General features: G+C 49.4%; 2 pseudogenes; both read right to left on the bottom strand.

The window, feature by feature from the left end:
- Positions 1-782: 782 nt before the first annotated feature.
- LOC140912547 (olfactory receptor 5G9-like) lies at positions 783-1,330 on the bottom strand (annotated as a pseudogene).
- A 20,567-nt stretch (positions 1,331-21,897) lies between these two features.
- On the bottom strand, positions 21,898-22,445 carry LOC140912536 (olfactory receptor 5G9-like; annotated as a pseudogene).
- Between the last annotated feature and the right edge of the window lie 2,278 nt (positions 22,446-24,723).

Raw genomic sequence — 24,723 nt, 5'->3', positions numbered from 1 at the left:
GCCTAGGAGAACCTGTAAGTCATCCTGGTTCCCGCCTGCATGCACCACCCTGTCCTGCTCTGCCCTCCGGTTCTTCACTGTTGACTCTGGCTTGACCTTTGGCTCCGGTCTCTGATTATGACTTTGGCGTGACCCTTCTTAGCTCCAGATGTTGGCTACCCATCCTGGTTCCATATACTCCTTGCCCTTCTCTAGCCCCGCTCCAGGCCCTCCACCAACCCACTCCAGCATTGACTTCTCCTCCTGATCTTCCTCAAGCACTCGGACTTTGGCTACCCGGCTTTGACCCTCGGCCTGTATCTGGACTCTGGCTTGCATTGACTTGGCTGATCTTTGCTCTCTGACTATCCGGCTATGACCTTTGGCAGGGATTTAGACTCTGGCTCTGGTTCTCCTTCTGCTTTTTTGATGGACTCTGATCTTGGTTTGGACCTGGACCTTGATTCTAGCACCACTATCAGCCTAGGCGCAATCCTGCACCTCACTGCAACCTACGCTCTAACCTCTGGGCCTAATTATTGGATGCAGCACGTGACATTAGGTGGTGCAACTTTTTGGAGAAAAGCAGGCTCTCTGCAAGTAAGTGGCCTGTATGCAACAGGGACACACCACACCAGGTGTGAACAATGACCTCACTACATAAGTCTAGCCCGATGATATCCCTGCTGGAGTTGTGCAATGGAAATGACTGAAAAAGTCAGGGGTTATTTGAACCAGCTTCCGCCCCTGGACTTACTCCACCTTCTTGACTCGGACACCCAGCATCCTGATCAATACCCAGATTACATGGATACCTTTGAAAGAAATGGGGACTCGTTGCCTCTGCTCGAGGACAGACTGAATATAAATAGAGTTTGCACAATTGAATTCACAGAGCCACAGACATATGTGCCAGCCACCAACAGGACACAGTGTCTCTTGGACATAATGGTTCTGTAGAGCAGTGGATTACAGATAGCTTTGAAGCGGTCATAAGCAATCACAGCCAGTAGGCAACTTTCACTGGTCACAAAGAAACAGACGAAGAATAGTTGTGCCACACACTCAATGAAAGGAATGGTTCTCGTCTCTGCTACCAAGGTCATGAGCAGCCTGGGAGCTATAGCTGTGGAATATCCAATATCTACAATGGACATCTGGCTTAGGAAAATGTACATGGGGGTATGAAGTTGGGTTTCAACCATGATTAAGCTATCATCCCAAGATTCCCCATCAGGCTGACCACATACATCACTAGGAACAAAATAAAGAGGGGGTCTGTAGATCTGGATGAACATCTGAATCCTACAAAAATCAACTCTGTCACCGTGGTGTGATTTCTCTCTGCCATTTCTTCCAGAAACTCTCTCCTCTGCTGGTGAAAAATAAAAATAAGGATTACAATTAATCAGGGGCCAATAAAGTACTGAGTACAGATCCCTCATAATCCCTGTGATTATACACCATTTCATAAGAACAAAAATAATACATCAAAGGACAATCCTAGGGAATGTTCTCTTTGTATTACCCACATGCTTTCCATTAGAGATAGGATATGTTCTAGCTACAGAAATATTTTATACTCTGTGTTAATATGCATGAAACCATCCAGTGGGTCAAATCTTCTATAAAATAAGAGATATATAGATTGGGAGTGTTTAGTTTAGAAGGGAGGCAAATAATCTCCTATCAATGTATCATGACATGAATGACATGACATGAATGTCTCTACAGGTACATATTAGACCTGCAACATCTTTCTGCTGGGGATTCCCAACGTTAGACACAGATCCTTTGTAGGACTTTTGCTTTGAGTTTCAGTGGTGCCAAGTGCCATCAACTCCCACTGACACTGATGGGAGCCAGAAGACAAAACCAGTGTAAATGAAAATGTTCTACACCATTTGTTATTGTCTATACATTTACAAGAGATGATTTACCTCCTTTCCAAACTAATCTGATTTAACAACAGAGAGGGTGAGCAAAAGAGACATGGATGGCAAAGCCCTGTGCCCTAAGGGACATTTCTGGCATGGGAACAATTCAGATTTGGACAGTCTCTCGTATTGTGGCGGAATCTCTGCACATATTTAATTGAATGCAAAACAATGCACAGTGTGCTGTGTTTCTGTAAGGAGACAGTGCACCAGCTCCAGGGGGAAGTGTGTGCATAACCCATAATACATTCCCCAAGACACACTATTTCACAGGAGCAGTCAGAGTTGTTACAGGGAATCTACACATGCTCCCTTTTTGGCTCCAGTTTATTTGCAAATTTAGATTTCCCACCTATGCCGCCTCATACCATGGTGACACAATTGATTTTTCTGGGATTCATGGACCACCCAGAGCTGCAGGTCCCACTCTTCATGTTATTCCTACTGAGCTATGTTATCACACTGGTAGGGAATCTTGGGATGACTGTTTTAATCAGGATTGACGCCATCTTCACACCCCTATGTACTTCTTCCTCAGTAATCTGTCCATTGTAGATGTTGGTTATTCCTCTGTCATTGCACCTAAGGTGCTCATGACTTCTGTAGCAGAGAATAATAGAATCATTTCATTCCCTGAGTGAGCTGTGCAATTTTTCTTTGTCTGTGCCTTTGTGACCAATGAATGATGCCTCCTGGACACCATGGCCTCTCACCACTTCACAGTCATCTGTAACCCCTTGCTCTAGAGGGTCATCATGTCCAGGAAACTCTGAGTGCTGATAGTCGTTGTGTCTTTGTGAATTCAACGGCCCGAACAATTTGTATATTCAGCTTGTCTTTCTCTCACCCCAGGGTCAGCAATCATTTCTTCTCTGACATCCCTCCCCATCCTTAAGCTGTCCTGCTCTGACATACACAACGCAATGATGTTATTCATTTCCCTTTGTCAACTATATTTGTCAAGATTACTATGCTAGTTGTTCTAGATAGTCTCTTATATGTACAGCCTCGTCGCCATCTGGGGTACGATGTTGGCTGCGTGTGTGTTCGTTCAGTGTGCTGTCCCAGCTCTGTGGAGATAGCAGACCACAATGAAACAGCCCAAGAAATCCACAGACTCAATTTTCAGTGAAGGCACCTGGCCAGGTTTACTGTCAATAGAGCACAGTAATAGCATCTGGATGGATAGTCAGACCTGTATGCTTGTGTCAATGGACGCAACTCAGTCACTGGTGGGACTCTCCACTGCTCGCTAGGCTGGCCAAAGACACTCCCTCTGAGATACATCTTTAAACACAAATACAAACAAGTGACATATTGCCCCTGACGTATCAGAATGACAACCTGTGACGTATTAGGGTGCCACCCATTGACGGATCCAAGGGCTGCCCATTACCTTGTACATGTTGGTTTGATTAAAACATCTCTATCCATCATGCTGTCATCCTGACCTTATCCTTAGGATGGGACAGCGTGCTCCTGTTATCTCTGGGGCATGTGTTTGGTATCGAGGTGTTCTGGTACCGCCTTTCTGGAATGTGCTGGCGCATATATACTTGTGCCTAGCACTACTTAAGCACGTGTGATTCTGCAATATCAACCCTGTTCTTGCCAGATTCTGTGAACGGGGCCTGCCTCTTGCTCACAGCTTGGCTTTGCTTTAGATCTGCAAAGTTTTGGTTACTTTAGCTCAGGCTTTAGGCCTCACACCAGGACTCTGAAACATGGCCTTATGTTTCAGGCTGTCTTCTTAACACACCATCCTGAAGATCCACTGAAACCTTTCTGTACTTTTGCCTCTCACCTGACAGCTGTCACTACCTTCTACAGTACTCTGATTTTATGTATTTACGACCCAGTTCTGGCTACACCTTGGACCAAGACAACGTCATCTCTGTGTTCCCTATGCTGAACCCTCTGATCTACAGCCTTAGAAACATGGAGTGAAGGACGCCTTTAGAAGGATGATATACAGGAAGATATTTTCTCAATAAATGTAGTTACTGATTTTTTAAAAAAATCAATAAACAGCTGTGAGAGAGGTGGCAAGTTCTCTGGGTCACCATCCGATTTTTCGGGTAGCACTATTTCTTTGAATTGCACAAAAATAATTGTGCATAATGCAGGCTCGTTAATATTGGCAATCCCAAGAGCAACATAGGACAGGAAGTGACCCCCCGAGGTCATGGAGTCCAGTCTACTGCTGTTGCAGGCAGCAATATGATATAATCCCATTCATAAACTTATTCAGCTCCACTTTAAATTGTTGTATAACTCCACTAATTCTAGTGGGAGGCTGTTCCTGAACCTCCCTCCTCTGATGGTTAGAAACTTTCTTCCACTTTCCAGACTAACTTTAGTCATAGACATTTTATACCCATAAATAATAAACAGGCCAGGGCTAGCTGACCCTGGTTTCAATCCACTGACCACTAGGTTATTATGGGAGTAGCACACTTCCAGCATTCTACTTAGAGGGTGTCTGCAGTTTGTTGTACTCAGTAAGGCTAGACCTCAAGAGATTCTGTTTATAAATCACAGGCCTCTTATTCTTGATTTAAAGGTGAATTGCAGTTACCATTAGTGCTTTGGGTTGGATGCCCTCTGTAGATTAAAACTCAGGTAAAAGGATGCTGAAATCATACAAATACCTGAGCTGTTCTGAAATTGCATCTCACGAGAGGACGCTGTTAAATATACAGGTCCATCTCTTTTATATTCTCTTTTGTTAGACTGTGCTCAACTCCTGGTGTGCTAAGATCACACAATCTCAATTCTAGCACTACTGTGACAGAATTGTAAGGAGGCCAGGACTGCAGAGAACAGTACATGTCAATCCTGTGGGATCAGAGAGAGAACTCAGGGCCTGGTATGTGGAAAATATTTCCATCAAACTCATAGATCATGTGAAGTTCACTCTGATCCCAGTGCAGACTCAGATATGGACCTATACAAAATCAGGGAGGGTTAGAATCATGCTAAACAATCCCAGCTCCCTCAGCCTCTCCTCATAAGTCATGTGTTCCAGACCCCTAATCATTTTTGTTGCCCTTCGCTGGACTCTCTCCAATTTATCCACATCCTTCTTGTAGTGTGGGGCCCAAAACTGGACACAGTACTCCAGATGAGGTCTCACCAATGTCGAATAGAGGGGAACGATCACGTCCCTCGATCTGCTCGCTATGCCCCTACTTATACATCCCAAAATGCCATTGGCCTTCTTGGCAACAAGGGCACACTGCTGACTCATATCCAGCTTCTCGTCGACTGTCACCCCTAGGTCCTTTTCCGCCGAACTGCTGCCTAGCCATTCGGTCCCTAGTCTGTAGCTGTGCATTGGGTTCTTTCGTCCTAAGTGCAGGACCCTGCACTTATCCTTATTGAACCTCATCAGATTTCTTTTGGCCCAATCTTCCAATTTGTCTAGGTCCTTCTGTATCCTATCCCTCCCCTCCAGCGTATCTACCACTCCTCCCAGTTTAGTATCATCCGCAAGTTTACTGAGAGTGCAATCCACACTATCCTCCAGATCATTTATGAAGATATTGAACAAAACCGGCCCCAGGACCAACCCTTGGGGCACTCCACTTGATACCGGCTGCCAACTAGACATGGAGCCATTGATCACTACCCGTTGAGCCCGACAATCTAGCCAGCTTTCTACCCACCTTGTAGTGCATTCATCCAGCCCATACTTCCTTAACTTACTGACAAGAATACTGTGTGAGACCGTGTCAAAAGCTTTGCTAAAGTGAAGAAACAATATATCCACTGTTTTCCCTTCATCCACAGAACCAGTAATCTCATCATAAAAGGCGATTAGATTAGTCAGGCATGACCTTCCCTTGGTGAATCCATGCTGGCTGTTCCTGATCACTTTCCTCTCATGCAAGTGCTTCAGGATTGATTCTTTGAGGACCTGCTCCATGATTTTTCCAGGGACTGAGGTGAGGCTGACTGGCCTGTAGTTCCCAGGATCCTCCTTCTTCCCTTTTTTAAAGATTGGCACTACATTAGCCTTAATCTGTTCTCCCTAAGAATCGTCTGCTTTGTCAGCTTTGTCCACAACCCGGCAACAAAAATGATTAGGGGACTGGAACACATGAGTTATGAGGAGAGGCTGAGGGAGCTGGGATTGTTTAGCCTGCAGAAGAGAAGAATGGGGGGGGGATTTGATAGCTGCTTTCAACTACCTGAAAGGGGGTTCCAAAGAGGATGGCTCTAGACTGTTCTCAATGGTAGCAGATGACAGAACGAGGAGTAATGGTCTTAAGTTGCAGTGGGGGAGGTTTAGATTGGATATTAGGAAAAACTTTTTCACTAAGAGGGTGGTGAAACACTGGAATGCGTTACCTAGGGAGGTGGTAGAATCTCCTTCCTTAGAGGTTTTTAAGGTCAGGCTTGACAAAGCCCTGGCTGGGATGATTTAACTGGGAATTGGTCCTGCTTTGAGCATGGGGTTGGACTAGATGACCTTCTGGGGTCCCTTCCAACCCTGATATTCTGTGATTCTATGATTCTATGACTAAACAACGTCAGAATAACCACTGCATGGGCCTCTGACAAAATGCCAAGATGGAAACAGACCATCACCTAATATACCACTATTTTCATTCTCCAGTGACCTAATGTTGGGGGAAGATTATCCCACATCTGCCTACTATCAGCTTCTTCCGCTTTCCTTAGAAGAATCTGGTATAAGCTACAGTCATAGACAGGCTATTGGACTAGATAGACCTTGTGTCTGATCCTGTCTGGCAATCCCCATGTTTCTATGAGACCGAGGGGAACTGGTAGCTTCTACAGGTTAGTTCAGTCATGGAACAAGAGTCTGTCCCAGAACTTCCCCAAACTCTGCAGGGGTATGGTTAGGATTAAGGTTAATGTTGGGAAGCTATGAACATCAGACAATTCACACTTGCCCCTGTGGGTGGATAATTTGATGTGCATCTGTAACACCGACAGGCCCCAGTCTTCGGCGGGCGGGATGGAACATGGGACCTCTGCAGCTTAGTACTTGAGCCTCTACCACATGAGCTAAAAGCCACATGGCTCTTGACTAAGGATGTAGGGTAGACTCATTAAACTCTCTCTGAGTGGTCTCAGTGCCAGCAGATGGGACAGAGCACCACACCCAGGCGGTGTGTGGGTTACATATCTACACCAGGTTACAAGTTAAGGACATGATCTGCCAACTGGATAGAACAAGCCAGACTGCTGCCCCAATAAGGGGCGTTTGCCCGTAACTCATTTATGTGCCTTGGGAAAGCCTATGGTCAGAAGGGCCAGATCCTCTTCTTGTGTAAAGGTGTGTAGCCCCACTGACTTCAATGGAATGACACCAATTTTGACTAGTTATGGTTCTGGCCCAATGCGTTCAGTAGCGCTCCACCTATTTACTTTGGGGTGTCACGCATTAGCACCAATGGAGCTAATGCTGATTTTCACCTGCTGGGGATCTGGCCCCATTGATTGCAATGTAGTGACGCTAGCTTACACCAACTGGAGCTGGAGCGCCATTGATTTCAGTCTGTATCTGTGAGTTTTTTGTTGAGGTTGATGGATTTCCACTCAATTTAGCCGTATGGAATTGATTTCAATGGGGCAAAGATGATTTACACCCACTGGAGATATAACCACATTGATTTAAGTGGCACTCCATAAGTTACATTAGCTGGGGTTTCTGCCCCTTTGGCATCAATGGGGTGATGCTGATTTACACTAGCTTAGAATCTGGCCAATTGTATTTCACTTCACCATCAGGTTCAATACTGATTTATATTAATGTTGTATTGACATAAAACATTCTGAGGATTGCATTGTTTCTTCCAGATTAAATAAGAGATTCTGCTTATTTCCTGAACATAGTTTTGTGGCTTTTTAATGACAGATTTTTATCCCCTTACCCACACTTTTTCAGCAGGTGGGAGTCCATGAGACCACTCTCACAGTAAGGGGCTATTCAGTGTAAGGAAATCAGAATCGATCCTCTAGTTTTGAGATGCTCTAACATGTTGTTATGTATGGGATAAAGCCCCTTCTTGTCTGTCTTGTTCCATTAACACTTTTAGTTTATTTAGAACCTAAGCCGATCTTGCTTTACTTGCAGTGAGTAGAACTTGATCTTATTGGGGCCACTGCTATGAGTAAGTGCTAGTCAATGTGAGCAAGGCTCATAGACTCACGCCTGCAGTGACCTGGTTTGATTTGTCATGGCTTTGGACACAATGGGCCGAATATAGCCCTGGCATAAAAGAATGTTGCTAGAGATGAGGGGGAGGGATAGCTCAGTGGTTTGAGCATTGGCCTGCTAAACCCAGGGTTGTGAGTTCAATCTTTGAGGGGGCCATTTAGGGATCGGGGGCAAAAAATTGGGGATTGGTCCTGCTTTGAGCAAGGGGGTTGGACTAGATGACCTCCTGAGATCTTAATTTCCTTAGGTTTTTTAATAGAAAGAAAAACTATTATATAAGTGCTGTTTAAACAATGAACCTCTTAATCATCTGTTGTTTTCAGTATATATTTTATTGTCATCCTTATCTTTGTGAAGCTCCCTTTTCACCACTCAGTGCTGTGCTGAACACAGTATTGAAAGTAATTAAATTAAACTGTATTAAAACAAAACTCATTTTATGCAACTTGAGTTTCCGTGAAAGTGCTAAGCTATAACCCTGAATGTGTAAGAAGCAGATAAACAATATCCAAGAAAAAGAGCATGAATTTCGCATCTTATTTTCACCTAGCACTTACTAAGAAAAGTAGCAAACAATTGTCCTTTGAGAAGAAACACTGTACCGTACCACAGTACAAACCCAAATGAGCACAGCAGGCAGCTGTCCTGCTTATCCAAATCTGGTCCTGTTTCATTACAAACTGCCTTTCTGTGATGATGTTCTGGTCATAAGGGGACAAGCAGTTGTCAAAGGTAGCTGTTGCCATGGCAGCCAGGGGGCTAGTCATTCTCCCCAGGTGTGACAAGGAGCGGGAGGCAGGGAGCGCTGAGTGGTGGATTATCTCTGATGTCACAATGCTACTGCTCAGGCAGCACCAGTGGGCAGCAAATATGCAGTGTGAGAGTGTGTGTGTGTGGGGAGGGAAATAGGCTTTCCCAGTGCTCCTGTTTCCCCAAATTTCCTAAAGAAACCAACAACATAACACCGAATGCACATTACTGATTGTTCCACACACATGCTAATTAGTAGCTGAAATTTGATTCAAATTCCCCATGGCATGTTTAGAAACCAGTGTTCCAAAACAAGGATCGACCTTGTAAAACAGAAAATTTGGATGCTCTGGTGTATTTGTGGTTGTGTTAAAATTGAATACTGCGACTTTACGTTTTGGGCATGGTTCCTGGACCTACTTGCATGCTAGACAGCTCAGTGGGGGCTTAGCAGCAGTCAGTCAGCAGGTACCCAGAGACTTGTGCCTCTCTGTTATAGGCGGTAGCTTACATTCTCTCCCTCTGATTTTGGGGCTCTTGTGTGTTATTGTTCTTGCTGGAAGTTTGCAATGTCTTGCAAACTTCTCTGCTTGTGTGCCACACAACCTAAAAGACGCAATCTCATTAAAAAATGAAATAAAATTCTGCAGCCAAGAGTCCTAACTTCCCCCATACTAATTTTCCCCTACTCTTACTCACACCTTCTTATCAACTGTTTGAAATGGGCCTCCCACATTACCACGACAAAAGTGTTTTTTCCTTCCTTGGTATCCTACTCTTAATTCAATTGTCTCATTAGACTGACCTCCCACTTGGTAAGGCAATGCCCATCCTTTCATGTGATGTGTATTTATACCTGCTACTGTATTTTCCACTCCATGCATGTGATGAAGTGGGTTCTAGTCCATGAAAGCTTATGCCCAAATAAATTTGTTAGTCTCTAAGGTGCCCCAAGGACTCCTCATTGTTTTTGCTGATACAGACTAAGATGGCCACGACACTGAAAAAAAATTGAAAGTTTTCCAGGAGAGCATTTGTTTTCAACTGGGAAATGTTGATTCCTTGAAATTGACACATTCCTTGGGAACACATCCATCTCAATGACATTTCGTTTGGTGGGGGTCCCGACCAAAATGGGATCGTGGGGGAGTTCAGAGGTTGTTCTGGGGGGGTCAAAACATTGCCACACTCACTTCCATGCTTCCTTCAGACCTGGGCTCTGAGGGCAGCAGCCAAGAATCTTTCTGAAGTTAGAGGAGGTTCTAAGATGTGTGAGAGGGTCCCTGCTTCTGAGAGCACCTCAGCTGGGGGCTCCTACCTACTAGTCCCTGGCAAATTAAGACAAGGGCCAATTTGGTGGCATCCTTAAAAATGGAGCCCTGAGCCCCAGAAGGAAGTGCAAGGGAAGCCCTGAGCCCCAGCTGCACATGCCGGGCAGAAGCCCCAAGCCCAGGCACCCAGAGATGTGGATGGAGCAGAAGTTGCCAAGGACAAACGCCTGAGCCCAACACAGGGCTGATGCAGTGCACTCTCTTCTGCATGCCTCTGGTGTGTCTGATATCCCCAGCCCAGCAGACAAACAGCTAGGAGGACCCTACTGGGTTCTCCTGGCTGGGGGGATTCCAGCAGGACGGGGAGATTGGATTTCATGGGACAGGGCTACGTCAATCTAGCCAAGAAAGGCAAAACAGGAACCAACGGCTGTCAGTTGAAGTCAGAGAAATTCAAATGAGACATAAGGCACACATTTTTGACAGTGAGGGAGACTAACCCCTGGAACAAATTACCCAGGGAAGAGGTGGATTCTCTTTTTCCTGGTATCATCACATCAACTGGTTATCATTCTGGAAGGTGACATGCCACCTTTTCATAAATTACAAGCAATTTGGGCTTAATATGGTGGTAAACGTGTGAAATTTCATAGCCGATGAAACAGAGGATGGATTAGGAGATGAAATAGTTTTACAATCTATATCTGTATGAAAAACTCAGTGTGGGGTGAGGCATAGACTCTGCTGTTTTACTGGGTGGCCTGCTTGCTCCCCAGAATCAATAATGAGCAAGTGGTGTGATCCAGGGTGCAGCTCAAACATCCAGCCAGGCTGGCCAGGGGCAGACATCAGGCCTGCAAGGGAAAGGTGAGTGTGGCAGTGACTTCACAAAGGCCTTTGGCAGGAACTCAGCCTATTGGGCAAAGATGATGAGGCGGGTGTGACCCCACAGAACTCCCTTGACAACAGCCCGGCAGGACAGGGATGCGGGTCAGGGGGAACCTCGGAGACCCCTGTAGCCTTGCTGCAGCAAGCCTCCATCTCGCGGTCTCTCGGTGAGGACCAAGAGACGGCTGGTGTGCAGGAGATTCTCTGGGATTGTTTTCATTACTGTATTGATTGTGTGGAAAGAAATCATCATCTGTGTAGAAGGTAAGAAAAAATATAGGCTCTAAGTAAAAGATGGGGGACTCTATCCTAGCAGATTCAAAGGCATCCCCACCCTCCCAGGGAAAAAGGTTTTCCTAATATCCAAGCCTTCCACACTGCAACTTGAGATCATTGCTCCTTGTTCTGTCGTCTGCCAGCTCTACGAATTTCATGAGAATCAATCTTTCATTAGGAAAATAATTCAAAAATACATATACAAAAGGCTTGGAGTGAAATCAGTCCATCCTGATCTTTAGTATCTCAGGGTGTGGGCCTCGGAGGCCAGACTGAGACCCTCATTGGCTAGGGACCCCCAGGAAGCCAGTAAAAAAAATCCAGTCCTCTTAGCAATCAAGCCTCCATAATCCAAGGAACACCTGAGGGCTGCGGGAGACAGAGGGGTGCTGAGAATGTCTAACTCATGATTGCAGATGCAGAGATGTGTTATTGGCTTTGGATGGGGGACAACTATCAACTCCATCGGGATTCTTGCCCCAAACAACCGTCACTCATTGTCCTTTCGAGCACAAGGGCTCTAACACATCTGACGTGCTCTAATCTCTTGCCTGCTAGGACTTAGAGAATTTTCTCCATCCCCATGATACAGAGGGAGAGTGAAAAGAAGTGACCTCTCTTTGGTCACTCACCAAGGTCATGCTGGAGCTAAAAAAGGAAGCATCAGAAAAAAAGTTGAATCTAAATATTTTGCATTTCAAACGGATTTCTTAAACAAAGGAAATTTGAAGTGTGGTTAGTGAACTGAAATGATACGTTCTGGTCTCCACATGTTTCTAGATTTATGAACCAGTAGATCCATCCCCGCACACGTAGTTTTTTCTCCTGGGCTCCATCCCCGGCTCTATCCATGACTCCCAGTGTGACCCTGAGGCAGTGGCTTCTCCTGACAAGGCCTCTGTTTCCATCAGTGGGGCTGGGGACACTCCCCTACAGCCCATGGGTCGTCACGCTTCAGGAACTTGCGTGAGGTATGAGGAGACATGGAGATGGGAGGTGTCCTGCTGGCCGTCAGTCAGTGTTGTGAACACCCGGCTGCTAGGCTGAGTTTATCCATCCCCTGAGAATAAAACATTGTCTTGTTTACACAGCCACTTTCGATCTCCAGGCTTCTACCCCATGCCCTGCTGGCAGGGCATTGGGCAGCACCCTTTCCAGCCCACCTGGGTGTGGGAGATCGAGGAGGAGGGCAAATTACCAACAATCTGTGAGCATTTGCCACCCATCTCCATCCCATCTAGAGCAAGGGAGTGGAGTGCTCCAGAGCCATCCTCAGTGTGGGGGGAATGGCCCAGCAAGAGGGCTCCCAGCCCTTCCCTTGCAGGAGATTTTTCCCCATGTTGAGAGTCTTTGGGGAGAGCAGAACCTGCCAGGCGCTGAACACCCACCCTTCAATCAGTGAAATCAGTGGGAACTGAGGGCCACTCCTGCCTCCTAGGATTGGCACCTTGCGAACTTTCGCTGAAGACTATCTGGGTGCTGCTCTTTCTCTGGCCTGGGAGGGAGCGGGGCCTGGAGGGGTGGAGGGAGCTACTTCTCCAAACTAACGGAGAGCCCCACTGATCTGAAAGGACGAGACTCTCCCAGTGTCACAGGGCCACAGTGGTGAGAGGGAACGTTGGGAGCAGCCTGTGCTGTGAGCTGCTGCCAGTGGGTGTGAACTGCAGCCCCCATTCCCTGGGGTGGGGTGTGTGGTGAGGAGAAAGTGCCTCAGCAATCGGAGGTTGGCAGGGTGCAGGCAGGCACGTTAATGAGCGGCTGTCTTGAGCCCAGACTCATGGCTGCTCCCCACTCATTCCCAGGATGCAGCGGCTGAGGCGGATGCTGAGGAGGAAGGCCGGGCTGGTGGCTCCGGAGCTGGTAGGGAGCAGCGGCCGGCTTGCCCAGGAGGAGAGCGGCCCCTCTGTCCCCGCGGGCGGGGAAGAGGCCAGTGGCCAGGCGAGGAGGAGGAGCTCCCTGGCTTTCTGGAGGAGGAGGAAGACACCAGCTCCCTTATCATACCCTGAGGCACCTTCTGGTCCCAAATGGAGGTGGCCCAGGGTGATGCTCTGCGGGAAGGACACAGGAGCAGGCGGGGTCTGGGCAAGGCGGCTCTGCGGCTTCCTTTACAGGAAGCAGAGGAGCCAGGAGCTGCACCCCAGTGCCCAGCCAGAGCCATCCACCAGCCTGGCCACTGAGGAGCCCCCAGCCAGCCCAGAGCAGGAGCTGGGCGACTCTGGCATGGGGACCAGCAGCTCCGCCTAATCCCGAGGGGCCAGCAGCTGCTCCGTGGGGTCTGAGAGCCCTGAGGCTCAAGGCTCCCTCTTTGCGGTGAGGGGACACCCAGGGGAACAGGGGAGGACAGTGGTGGTGGGGGACTAGTAATACCCTGCGCCCATTGGCTCCCCAAGGTGCCAGGACTGAGCCACAGGAGCCCCACTGACACCAGTGGGAGTGGCCCAGCCACATCCGGTGGCAGGGGATGCTGGGCAGTGTCAGGGGAGCTCCAGCCTCCCCTGATGATGTTGGGATGGGGGCTGATGGCCACGGGGCCCTGAGGCTGATGGGGCTGCGGGCGTCTCTGGGAGGGACAGGGTGGGGCCCTCGATGCCGTGGGGTTCCTTGAAGAGGAGGGGGGACATTGAGCCATTTCTCTACCCTGCATTCCCACAGCATCAGCACAAATGACCCTTTCTCCTTCTCTCCCTGGTGCAGAGACCCTCAGTGCCCTGCTGGAGGAGGTGGAGATGAGGCGGAGGAGGATGTGTCCCCTGAACAAGATACCATCAGGGTCATCCAGCAGCACCTCCAGGATCAGAGCTGAGGTAGAAAAATCTTCTATCTGCACTGCCCCCGAGTCTGTCCTGCCCCTTGTTCCATCCCCACCCACACTGGGGGGTCTTGTCCCAGAGAATCCATGACCCTCAACGGAGAGAAATTCTCCCCTGTTATCTGGTACCCCAAAGTGGGGATGTTTGTCTCTCGCAGGCCAAGGTGTCCGCTCCCCGCAGACATTGTCCCAGTTACAACCCCGTCTGTGCAGGGCGACACTGGTTTGGGGAAGCAGGGCGGCTTTCCCTGTCCAACTCCATGGGGCTCCTGAGCCCTGGAGCTGGTGTAGGTGGGGTGGGGAGGTCCCTACCTAACCATCTCTCTCTCTGTCTCTACCAATCCCACTCTTAGTGGGTGGAGGACAGGGACAAACAGCTCCACTTCCTCCATGCTGTCCCATGTCTGTGCTTCTTGGCACAGAAGCAGGGGCAGGACACTCTGGAGCCACAGTTCTCCAAAGCTGCCCTCGTGGAGAGCATTGCGGTGAGTGGGACCCTGTGCCTGGCCCCTGGGGTGAGGAAGCCAGACATGGGAGGAAGAGTTAGTGGGGCTGGAGTGGGGAGCAGAGCACAGGGGTTCCTGGGACTGAGGGCTGGGGAGCAGGGAAGGGGGAAATTCTGACTCTGACACTGATGGGGAGGTGGCAGTGGGGGAATTGTAAGGCCGGGGGGGCAGCTGAGGCTGAGGGGAGGGAGGAATTGGGTGGGAGAGGGGGAAGGAAGGGGTAAGTTTGATGGATGGGAGGAATGAGGGGCCCAGCTGGTTGCGGATGGGGGTGACACTGACTGTTTCTGCAGAGCACTGTGGCCTCCTCCCGGGGAAGCACCTGAGGGTCTGCACTGAGTCTCACATGGGATTTTATCTTTTTGGCGTCTGTCAGGAGCTGATTGAAAATCTGCCCATGGAGTCTGAGCTGAGCTCCATCGTCTCCAGCTTCATGACTAGTTTGCAGCCTCAGATACCAGGACCCTCCCATCCAGCTTCCCTGACCCTGGTGCTGATCAGGTCCAGAGCCGGTAGCCCCAGATCCTCTCCAGCCTAGATTACCCCCAGCCGTGGCTGTTGTCATCCCCCAGCAGAGGAGGTGGGAACATCCCCTCTTCCCTGGCTGGGGGGTGATTTCATTCCCGTAACGTGACAGTGGCCATAGGGAGGGGATCATTGCAGGGGAGGAGGGTCATGTGCCAAGCATAACATAACACGGGCTCCTCTCTCCCTCCAGCAAACTGAAGCCACCACTTGCCCTGGAGCTGGAGTCACGCCTCCTGCGGGCTCTACTCTACACCATCTTCACCATGGGCATTGGGCCGGACACCACCCACTTTCGGGTAGGTCATGATCCTACTTCTCTGTCCCAGGAGCAGGAGTGGCCTCTGGTACCTGCTCCCTCGGTTTGATGGAGCTTCTGAGCGTAGGGGAGGGGTGAGCAGAGCTGGGAACAGGCCCGGTCAGGGTGGGGTTGGGGGGGAACACCACAAACTCTTAGGGAGGACTCCTTTCCCTCCAGAGGGGATTGTGTTACCCCTCTGTGGCTGATCCCAGCCTTCCCTCTTCTCCTCATGCTCTGCTTTGCTGCCTGGACTCTCCCGGGTATCCTACCTCCAACCCATTGCAGTTCGGCTGTTCCAAACTCTGCTGGGTACCAGGCCCTGCACAGAGAACTGCTAAGGGCAAGGATTGAAGAGCCAGCAGGCATCCGGCCATGAAATCCATCCATCCTACCAAGGTCTCTGGAGCTGTGGTCTGGGGACCCAGGGCATGTGCCTTGATCCTGATGGGCTAGTCATGGATCAGGGGTTCAGAGCAAATACACCAGCCCCAAGGCTGAGCTTTGTCCCAGGTTGGAGGGACACTGACAGCTTGTGTTCAGCAAGACGTGGGCAGTGTCATGAACCCCCACATGAGGAGTCAGATGTTCCACCCTGAGCACAAGGTCTCAGCCGCGTGTGGAGTGGGAGAGGCTCGTCTGTAGAGCACGTACGCCTGCCCGCTGACCCTCCCCACCTTCTTCTCCCGCAGCATGTCCATATCTCGCTCATCTCCGGGAATACCAAGGAGAGAGCCAGGGCCATAAGGAGCAACGCTGCCCTACTCCGATTCGCCACCTCCCTCTCCGGATTTGACGTAAGTGACCTTTGACCCCAGCATCCTGCAGAGTCAGGGCTTGAGTCAAATTCCTCGTCCCCTGGTTAAGTGGTCCCTCCTGGCTCCGTAAGGGACTGCGATGTTCCATAGGCCACTGGCTGGCAGAGTTGTGCCTGGCCTCAGTGCCCTTGTTACTCTGGAAAATCCTGGCAGCGAGTGCTCAGAGAGGTCCCATGCTCAGAGAGGTCCCTTGTCCCTTTACTCCAAGCTCCCTTGGGGGCAGAGAAAAAGAGGGCTCTAGTTCCTCTCCCCCAGCACCATGTACAGATGGATGGGAGCAGAGCTCTGGCCCAGGGGAGCTGGGGAGCTGAAGGCAGAATGTTGATGGATTCCCCTCTTCTCCTCCTTCGGCCAGACCTCCTCCGATTTCACCAAGGCAGACAATTTTGTGCTGCAGCTAGGTCTCTACATGTCTGACCCAGCCAACGACATCAGTGGGCAAGCCAGGGATGGGATCTATTGGCTGCAGAGGCTCCTGCTGCAGAGGAGGGGTCAGAAACCCAGCTGGGCAATGGGACCCCATAGAAGTGAGTCCCTTGGAGACTAGCTCCAGCTGGCCATTGGGACACCAATAGAACTAAGGTCTCTTCTCTTAGACCAACTGCAGCAGGGCAGAGGGACCCCAGTGGAAAGAAGGCTCCTGTTTTGGGCCCTCCACTTACCGGCCAAGGGACCCTACAGAAAGAAGCCTCCTCCTCTGAGACTGACCCCAGCTTAGATGATGACTCACACTCATCTCCCAAGTTCAGGGAGAAAGGAAGGGGGTGAACATGCCAAGGAAATTGGCTGCTTTACCTCAGAGCCTGGCTCTGTCCCTCAGTCCAGGGAAATCAGCCCACCCAGGGGGCTGCCGGCTGGTGAGGGGACAGGAACAGAGCTGTTGAGACACATGGAGGGAAGGAGCCATCATGAGGGCAGGGGACGGACACAAAGCTTGTAGGATGTCACCAGTTCGGCAGCGAGGGTCAGATCCTGATGTCAGTGGGTGTGGGAGGTTCTCAATATTAGACGCTACCATTAACAGGCACCCACTCCCAGAGCACAGTGACCATAAGGGTCACATGATTACTGTGATGAATGAGACAAATCGCCCTTCAGGTACTAAACCACCTGGTGGAGACCCTGCGAGTCCACTGGGCCGTGGATTCCACGAGGACCCCGGCCAGTGTTCACCCAGCAAAGGGAACAGAAGGAAACAGGCACTAAAGCCGGATGCCAAACCTCCCCAATGGGTGTGTCTTTCTCCCCCAGGGCTGAACATCAGAGAGGAGAGCGAACTGTGGTGTCGGGATGGGCTCCAAGACACCGAGTGCCTGGCATACAGAAACATGGCCAGGGTGGGGGAGGTAAGGTCTCTCTGCCGGTGCATTTCAGTAGATCAGGTGTGGAGCTGTCTCCCCCTGCAGTGAGTGTGTTCTCTAGGGGGAGGGATAGCTCAGTGGTTTGAGCATTGCCGGCTAAACCTAGGGTTCTAAGTTCAATCCTTGAGGGAGCCATTTAGGGACCTGGGGCAAAAATTCATTCGATGATTTAATCGGTGATTGGTCCTGCTTTGAGTAGGGGGTTGGACGAGATCAACTCCAGAGGTCCCTTCCAACCCTGATATTCTTGGATACTTATTTCCAGCAGAGAGTGTTCAGCTGCAAGAGGCTGAGGACCCTGGGTTGGGTTGGAGCCTTGCTAATGGTCCAAACTTGTGTGTGTTGCATGGATCCATGGTTACGTAGCATAAAAGGGATCCCCTTGGGGGGTTGAGTTAACAGAGGATTCTATCTACAGGGATCTGGCTCTGCTCACTGTCTCCCTGGTTGACACCCTGGTGTCTGAGAGGGGAGCCCCTGGGTCAGTGAGTTGGGAAGCTCACACCAGCAAGTGCTGGAGCAGGTCCTTGTTGGATTCCCTGCACCTCTGGAAGCACAGGCAGGGTGTGGAGTTTGCCAGGCACCATAGTGAGTCAGGGAGCAGAACCTGACCTGCACCTGCCCTGGGCGTCAGGTGAGGGACACTGATCTCCTTTTCTGGGCTGAATCACGGCACCTGTCAAGGTTCCTTCCCCACTCTGAACTCTCGGGTACAGATGTGGGGACCTGCATGAAAACCTCCTTAGCTTACTTTAACCAGCTTAGGTTAAAATTTCCCCAAGGTACAAAGTATTTTACCCTTTGCCCCTGGACTTCCACTGCCACCACCAAACTTTATCTGGGTCCTGAAAAAACATAGTTTGGACACATCTTTCCCCCCAAAATCCTCCCAACAATTGCACCCCACTTCCTGGGGAAGGTTTGGTAAAAATCCTCACCAATTTGCATAGGTGACCACAGACCCAAACCCTTGGATCTGAGAACAATGAAAAAGCATTCAGTTTTCGTACAAGAAGACTTTTAATAGAAGTAAAAAGGAATCACCTCTGTAAAATCAGGATGGTAGGTACCTTACAGGGTAATTAGGTTCAAAACATAGAGAATCCCTCTAGGCAAAACCTTAAGTTACAAAAAAGACACACAAACAAAAATAGGCATTCTATTCAGCACAGTTCTTTTCTCAGCCATTTAAAGAAATCATAATCTAACACATACCTAGCTAGATTATTTACTACATTCTAAGACTCCATTCCTGTTCTGTCCCCAGCAAACACATCTCACAGACAGACACAGACCCTTTGCTTTTCTCCCTCCTCCCAGCTTTTGAAAGTATCTTGTCTCCTCATTGGTCCTTTTGGTCAGGTGCCAGCGAGGTTACCTTTAGCTTCTGAACCCTTTACAAGTGAGAGGATTTCTCCTCTGGCCAGGAGGGATTTTAAAGGGGTTTACCCTTCCCTTTATATTTATTACAGCACCGTATGTAATGCTCGTGGGATTGTTGGTGAGGAGCAGGAGTGGAAGCAGATCAAAAAGGCCCCTTACATCTAGCGGGTGAGCCACAGGAGATAGCGCTGCTGGGAGCAGTAGGGGGCCTTTGTTGTCATTGTGAGCTGGGATCCAGAGCGCACAGACACGTTCCCAGCCTGCCATGGCACTTGTGGTGAATCCTGCTCCAGAAAGAGCTATTCCTCAGTGCCTGCAACCTCTTCCTGAAGGGGGGGTTCCATGGTCCATGGGACCCCAAAGGTTGGCTGCCCCAGGTCTCTTATCCACCTTGTGAGATACTAGAGGGATTTGGAGCCTGGTTCTGGGCAATTGACAGGGGCTCTGGTGCTGTTGGTTTTAGGTCTTTGGAGAGATCTTCATGGAAGGCCAGAAAAGATCTTTCCTCCAGGCGATGCTTCTGGCCATCCATGACCCCCAGCTCTGTGTTATCCAGGCTGGGCTGGTGCTGACAGATTCCATTCAGGGGGAAGGTGGCCAGCTGATAGAGAATGAGGTAACCAAAGAAGGATCAATTGGGGAGGGACCCCCAGGGCCTTTCACCTCCAGGCCCTAGTATCATGTTATCCCAGCCACCACCTGCTCTGAGAGAACTGGAGGAGTCAGTCAGCAGAGGCTGCTGAAGTGCCCCATTCCCCTCAGCTACTGTCCAAGGCATCATCTTAACAACAGGGGTGGGGCCCTTGGGAAAGGTGTCCTCTCACCCCACAGCACTACTGCCCAGAGCCTTCCAGCCCCTCAGCTGGATGGGGAGAGGGAGGCTGAGGGGATTCTGGGGAGCGGAGTTTAATCCCCGACTGGTTTGGAAGGTAGAACAGCTCTCCCGGTGGGGCTGAGAGGAAGGGGACAGGAGTTCATTCCACAACGGTGGGAGAGGGGTTGGAGGTCACCTAGGGAGGAGACAAGATTTCATCTTGGGCGTCGGGTTAGGGAATCTGTCCCTGAGAAGTGGGGAAGGTTGGGGTGGAAATTTTGCTGGTTCCCTTTGCCGTTAATGCCCTTTGTTGCCATGCATGTCAGAATCTCTGACTGATTCTTGTTCCCTTGCAGCAGGAGGAGGTTACAGCGATGATAATGGCCCACCTCTTCTATATCCAGTGCTTGCGTCAGGTTCCCAAATCACTGCAGGGGCTGTGCTGAGTGGGACAGCCTTGAAGGGCTCCCGCTTCCCACGTCCAGAAGCTCCCACTCCCTGCCGCAGGTACTGCTATTTCTCACTGGGCCTGGGGGACAACAGCTGGGAGGAGTGGGCATAAACCCCACAGCACTGAGAGAAACCCAGGCCGAGCACCTCGCTCTTGTCACCATGTCCCATCCAGATCCCTGGAGCTGGAGCCAGGCCAGATACGGTCCCTCCCCCATGCCCAGAGGCCAGTTTCAGAAGCATCAAGCTATCAGGGCCGTGGGGCTGGCCCAGAAATGAGAGCATCCTCACGGCCAGGGGTTATCCTCAGTAACCATTGCAGTCTGGGAGGGGTGGCCTGATGTGGAGCCCCTCCCCTCTTATCACTGCTCAGACCTCCCCATGGCCCATATCACCCCGTTGCAGTGAATGTCTGACTATCCCCCACCTGAGGCCCAAGCCACTCACCTGGTATCTGAACCCTTCCCATCCACAAAGGAAACTGCCCCCTAACACCTTGGGGCAAGATAGGATTCTCCCCATCTGGCAGGTGGGGTCTGAGACACAGAGGAAGGGCTGAGATCCTGGTCACACACTCCTGGGGGTAGATCTGGGAACTGGACTGGGTCCCAGGCTAGTCCCTTTCCCTGAGAGGCAACTTCAGGTTCTGCCCTTTATTCTCCCCTCCTGCTGGGGGAGTCTCTGAGTGTGAAATGAACAGGGAGGTTTATGGGGTCCTAGCACAATGCCTGGGTGGTAGCTCCCCTTGGCTTGGATCCTAGGGTCAGAGACATCTTTGTCATCTTGCTCTCCTTCTTCTATTCCTAGAAAGAGAGACCCCCCGCAATGAGGGGACTCTAGGGATCCAGCTGGGCAGGGCCTAGGAGAACCTGTAAGTCATCCTGGTTCCCGCCTGCATGCACCACCCTGTCCTGCTCTGCCCTCCGGTTCTTCACTGTTGACTCTGGCTTGACCTTTGGCTCCGGTCTCTGATTATGACTTTGGCGTGACCCTTCTTAGCTCCAGATGTTGGCTACCCATCCTGGTTCCATATACTCCTTGCCCTTCTCTAGCCCCGCTCCAGGCCCTCCACCAACCCACTCCAGCATTGACTTCTCCTCCTGATCTTCCTCAAGCACTCGGACTTTGGCTACCCGGCTTTGACCCTCGGCCTGTATCTGGACTCTGGCTTGCATTGACTTGGCTGATCTTTGCTCTCTGACTATCCGGCTATGACCTTTGGCAGGGATTTAGACTCTGGCTCTGGTTCTCCTTCTGCTTTTTTGATGGACTCTGATCTTGGTTTGGACCTTGACCTTCATTCTAGCACCACTATCAGCCTAGGCGCAATCCTGCACCTCACTGCAACCTACGCTCTAACCTCTGGGCCTAATTATTGGATGCAGCACGTGACATTAGGTGGTGCAACTTTTTGGAGAAAAGCAGGCTCTCTGCAAGTAAGTGGCCTGTATGCAACAGGGACACACCACACCAGGTGTGAACAATGACCTCACTACATAAGTCTAGCCCGATGATATCCCTGCTGGAGTTGTGCAATGGAAATGACTGAAAAAGTCAGGGGTTACTTGAACCAGCTTCCGCCCCTGGACTTACTCCACCTTCTTGACTCGGACACCCAGCATCCTGATCAATACCCAGATTACATGGATACCTTTGAAAGAAATGGGGACTCGTTGCCTCTGCTCGAGGACAGACTGAATATAAATAGAGTTTGCACAATTGAATTCACAGAGCCACAGACATATGTGCCAGCCACCAACAGGACACAGTGTCTCTTGGACATAATGGTTCTGTAGAGCAGTGGATTACAGATAGCTTTGAAGCGGTCATAAGCAATCACAGCCAGTAGGCAACTTTCACTGGTCACAAAGAAACAGACGAAGAATAGTTGTGCCACACACTCAATGAAAGGAATGGTTCTCGTCTCTGCTACCAAGGTCATGAGCAGCCTGGGAGCTATAGCTGTGGAATATCCAATATCTACAATGGACATCTGGCTTAGGAAAATGTACATGGGGGTATGAAGTTGGGTTTCAACCATGATTAAGCTATCATCCCAAGATTCCCCATCAGGCTGACCACATACATCACTAGGAACAAAATAAAGAGGGGGTCTGTAGATCTGGATGAACATCTGAATCCTACAAAAATCAACTCTGTCACCGTGGTGTGATTTCTCTCTGCCATTTCTTCCAGAAACTCTCTCCTCTGCTGGTGAAAAATAAAAATAAGGATTACAATTAATCAGGGGCCAATAAAGTACTGAGTACAGATCCCTCATAATCCCTGTGATTATACACCATTTCATAAGAACAAAAATAATACATCAAAGGACAATCCTAGGGAATGTTCTCTTTGTATTACCCACATGCTTTCCATTAGAGATAGGATATGTTCTAGCTACAGAAATATTTTATACTCTGTGTTAATATGCATGAAACCATCCAGTGGGTCAAATCTTCTATAAAATAAGAGATATATAGATTGGGAGTGTTTAGTTTAGAAGGGAGGCAAATAATCTCCTATCAATGTATCATGACATGAATGACATGACATGAATGTCTCTACAGGTACATATTAGACCTGCAACATCTTTCTGCTGGGGATTCCCAACGTTAGACACAGATCCTTTGTAGGACTTTTGCTTTGAGTTTCAGTGGTGCCAAGTGCCATCAACTCCCACTGACATTGATGGGAGCCAGAAGACAAAACCAGTGTAAATGAAAATGTTCTACACCATTTGTTATTGTCTATACATTTACAAGAGATGATTTACCTCCTTTCCAAACTAATCTGATTTAACAACAGAGAGGGTGAGCAAAAGAGACATGGATGGCAAAGCCCTGTGCCCTAAGGGACATTTCTGGCATGGGAACAATTCAGATTTGGACAGTCTCTCGTATTGTGGCGGAATCTCTGCACATATTTAATTGAATGCAAAACAATGCACAGTGTGCTGTGTTTCTGTAAGGAGACAGTGCACCAGCTCCAGGGGGAAGTGTGTGCATAACCCATAATACATTCCCCAAGACACACTATTTCACAGGAGCAGTCAGAGTTGTTACAGGGAATCTACACATGCTCCCTTTTTGGCTCCAGTTTATTTGCAAATTTAGATTTCCCACCTATGCCGCCTCATACCATGGTGACACAATTGATTTTTCTGGGATTCATGGACCACCCAGAGCTGCAGGTCCCACTCTTCATGTTATTCCTACTGAGCTATGTTATCACACTGGTAGGGAATCTTGGGATGACTGTTTTAATCAGGATTGACGCCATCTTCACACCCCTATGTACTTCTTCCTCAGTAATCTGTCCATTGTAGATGTTGGTTATTCCTCTGTCATTGCACCTAAGGTGCTCATGACTTCTGTAGCAGAGAATAATAGAATCATTTCATTCCCTGAGTGAGCTGTGCAATTTTTCTTTGTCTGTGCCTTTGTGACCAATGAATGATGCCTCCTGGACACCATGGCCTCTCACCGATTCACAGTCATCTGTAACCCCTTGCTCTAGAGGGTCATCATGTCCAGGAAACTCTGTGTGCTGATAGTCGTTGTGTCTTTGTGAATTCAACGGCCCGAACAATTTGTATATTCAGCTTGTCTTTCTCTCACCCCAGGGTCAGCAATCATTTCTTCTCTGACATCCCTCCCCATCCTTAAGCTGTCCTGCTCTGACATACACAACGCAATGATGTTATTCATTTCCCCTTGTCAACTATATTTGTCAAGATTACTATGCTAGTTGTTCTAGATAGTCTCTTATATGTACAGCCTCGTCGCCATCTGGGGTACGATGTTGGCTGCGTGTGTGTTCGTTCAGTGTGCTGTCCCAGCTCTGTGGAGATAGCAGACCTGAATGAAACAGCCCAAGAAATCCACAGACTCAATTTTCAGTGAAGGCACCTGGCCAGGTTTACTGTCAATAGAGCACAGTAATAGCATCTGGATGGATAGTCAGACCTGTATGCTTGTGTCAATGGACGCAACTCAGTCACTGGTGGGACTCTCCACTGCTCGCTAGGCTGGCCAAAGACACTCCCTCTGAGATACATCTTTAAACACAAATACAAACAAGTGACATATTGCCCCTGACGTATCAGAATGACACCCTCTGACGTATTAGGGTGCCACCCATTGACGGATCCAAGGGCTGCCCATTACCTTGTACATGTTGGTTTGATTAAAACATCTCTATCCATCATGCTGTCATCCTGACCTTATCCTTAGGATGGGACAGCGTGCTCCTGTTATCTCTGGGGCATGTGTTTGGTATCGAGGTGTTCTGGTACCGCCTTTCTGGAATGTGCTGGCGCATATATACTTGTGCCTAGCACTACTTAAGCACGTGTGATTCTGCAATATCAACCCTGTTCTTGCCAGATTCTGTGAACGGGGCCTGCCTCTTGCTCACAGCTTGGCTTTGCTTTAGATCTGCAAAGTTTTGGTTACTTTAGCTC

Source organism: Lepidochelys kempii, chromosome 6 (genome assembly GCF_965140265.1).
Source record: "Lepidochelys kempii isolate rLepKem1 chromosome 6, rLepKem1.hap2, whole genome shotgun sequence".
Taxonomy (NCBI): Eukaryota; Metazoa; Chordata; order Testudines; family Cheloniidae; genus Lepidochelys; species Lepidochelys kempii.
Note: the sequence above shows the minus strand (reverse complement) of the source record. Positions and strands in the feature narration are given on the sequence as shown.